Below are 2,980 nucleotides of genomic sequence, written 5' to 3'. Positions count from 1 at the left end.
TTAGTAATCTCATTTTTTACTACTTCCTTCATGTTCGGATTTAAGCGTCTTTGCCTATCCGCTTTAGGTGGCTTATCCTCTTCTAAGTGAATTCTATGCATTACTATACTAGGATTAATTCCTTTTAAGTCTGAAATTTTCCATCCCATACTTCCTATCCTATTTCTAACAACTTCTTTCAATTTTTCTTCTTGATCGCTTGTTAATTTGTTAGAAATAATTATAGGTAGAGAATCGCCTTCGCCTAAGAAAGCGTACCTCAAATGACTGGGTAACTCTTTAAGTTCTAATTTAGGGGGTGTTACAATTGAAGGCGGAACTGGTCCATCTTCTCTAATCAAAGGCTCTAGGTCCTTATCATCTAATTCCTCATCTATTATAGGTTCAATCATTTCTTCACTTTGAATTACATCATTGACACATTCCTCGACTAAATCAAGTTTCATACAAGCGAATTCCTCCATTGGGTATTTCATCGCTTTGTTCATGTTAAACTCGACCTTATCTTCTCCTATCCTTAAAACTACCTTCCCTTCCGACACATCTACTAGAGCGCGTCCCGTGTTCATAAACGGTCTGCCAAAAATTAAAGGGCAATTTACATCATATGCAAAGTCTAAGATAACAAAATCGGTAGGAAAAATAAATTTATCGACTTTGACTAAAACATCTTCAATTATACCATACGGCCTTTTAGTGGTTTGATCCGCTAATTGCAAAACCATATTGGTACGTTTGATATCTTCTTCTAAACCTAACTTGTTAAAAATAGACAATGGCATTAAGTTTATACTTGCTCCTAAATCACAAAGACAACTTGGGAATTCAATATCTCCCAACTTACACGGAATAGTAAAACATCCGGGATCCTTGAGTTTAGTGGGCAAATTACTTGATACTATTGAACTACAATCTTCAGTTAACGAAATGGATGAAATTCCTTCCCAACTGATTTTCTTTGAAATCAAATCCTTTAAAAACTTACCATAGTTAGGAATTTGTGTGATTGCATCCATAAATGTCAAATTGATGTGCAAATTTTTGAGTTTATCCAAAAACGTTAGAAGTTGTTTATAATAGTCCTTATTTCGGACTTTGTGCGGAAAAGGTGGCTTGGGTACAAAAGTTTTGGTACCTGCGTCAGATGGTGAAATTTTTGTGTTTAAGATATCCTCTTTGGACTTTGGTAAATCATTTCCTGATAATGTTGCATCTTTGGGCATTTCAGGCCATTGATAATTTTTCCCTGAACGAAGAGTAATAGCCTTCACCTGCTCTTTCGGATTTTCTTCCGTATGGCTGGGAAGACTTCCCTCTTTTCGGGATGGAATTGATTTAGCAAGTTGACCAATTTGAATCTCCAAATTATGGATGCTAGATGAGTGGTTTTTAATAAGCTGGTCGAATTTATTTTCGATCCGTTTAAAACCATCGTCGTGATTACTTATTTTTCCACTGATAGCATCTATAAACTTGCCGATTTTAGAAGATAAAGTGCTAATCGTATCTCTTGACTGATTTTGATAATTAGTGGTACGATTTTGATTAGCACTTGTATTATTGTTACTGTTATCTTTCCAGTTAAAGTTAGGATGATTCCTCCATCCAGCATTATAGGTATTAGAATAAGGATTATTAGTTTGGTTTTGCCCTTGGACAAAATTTACCTGTTCGATCTCACTCATATTTTCGTAATCCACATCCGTTTGGATTGGATTACCATTGGTATCGCGTGGTGCCATAAACTTGTCAATTTTGTGCGATAAAGCAGAAAATTGGGCTTGTAGCATCGCGACTGGATCAAGTTCAACTATACCTTTAACTGATGGTGTGGTTGAGGATGATGGTTTTGCCACCGGCATATGTCCACGTTCCGCGGGCCACATACTGCTGTTGATTGCCATTTCCTCCAAAAGTTCTCTCGCTTGGGCTGATGTTTTCTTCATAAATAGCCCTCCCAACATAGCATCTAATGAACCCCTAGTTGTAGGATTTAGTCCATTGTAAAATGTTTGCATTAAAAGTTCAGCGGGTAATTAGTGGTGTGGGCATAAACGTTGAAGTTCTTTAAAACGTTCCCAAGTTTCATAAAGAGTCTCATTATCATTTTGAGAAAAAGATGTTAACTCTTTTATGACTCTTACGGTTTTTGCTAAAGGGAAATATTTAGATAAAAACGCTTGGGCTAATTGTTCCCAAGTGGAAAAATTTGCGGCTGGCATAGAAGTTAACCATTCTTTGGCTCTATCCTTCAAAGTGAAAGGAAAGATGCGAAGTTTGATTGCTTCTGCAGTCACATCTGGGATTTTAAAAGTGTCACAAATTTCAAGGAAATTTGTTAGATGGGTGTTAGGATTTTCGTTAGGTAACCCGTAAAATGTTACATTATTTTGCAACATATTAAGCAAAGCTGGCTTAATTTCAAATTGATTTGCGGTGATTCTGGGTCTAACGATACTATTGGTTACACCGGCCACACCTGGCCTAGCGTATTCCATAAGTGTTGGTGGGTCTGCCATTTTTTCTGGCTCGGTATGTGTTTTTACTGGGGTCTTATGTTTGTTTTTCTTATTTTTCTTGTTCTTCCTAATGGTTTTCTCAATTTCTAGGTCTACAGGGTCTGGTGCAATGCCTGAACTTCGAGAACTGCGCATGAACCTGAAATCTTGCACGAACCGAAACTACCTACAAAACAGAATTTGATAAATAAATAAATTAGTATAGGAAAACTTTTAAATTATAAAAGTTAGAATAAATATGTTTAAACCTAGATTCGAAATAAAACACGAAAAATTTAAAATTTTGGCGTTCCCCGGCAACGGCGCCAAAAACTTGTTGAGCGATTTCCGCAAGTGCACGGTATACGCTTGTAGTAATAAAAGATATCGAACCCACAGGGAACGCTTTTTAACTAAAACTTTATTTAATTCGGTTTAATCACGTGTTTAGGTTTAATAAAAGAAATACGTTTAGTTGATGG

The 2,980-nt window shown here is 36.3% G+C and overlaps 1 non-coding gene across 1 annotated transcript; it reads left to right on the top strand.

Moving 5' to 3' along the window:
* Positions 1 to 2,034: 2,034 nt before the first annotated feature.
* On the top strand, positions 2,035 to 2,141 carry LOC136204306 (small nucleolar RNA R71). The gene has a single exon (XR_010675151.1). It is a non-coding gene; the product is annotated as a small nucleolar RNA R71 (small nucleolar RNA).
* Positions 2,142 to 2,980: the final 839 nt, after the last annotated feature.

The sequence above is a fragment of the Euphorbia lathyris genome, chromosome 8 (genome assembly GCF_963576675.1).
Source record: "Euphorbia lathyris chromosome 8, ddEupLath1.1, whole genome shotgun sequence".
Taxonomy (NCBI): Eukaryota; Viridiplantae; Streptophyta; class Magnoliopsida; order Malpighiales; family Euphorbiaceae; genus Euphorbia; species Euphorbia lathyris.
The sequence above is the reverse complement of the archived record's forward strand: the minus strand, read 5'-3'. Positions and strand labels throughout refer to the sequence as shown.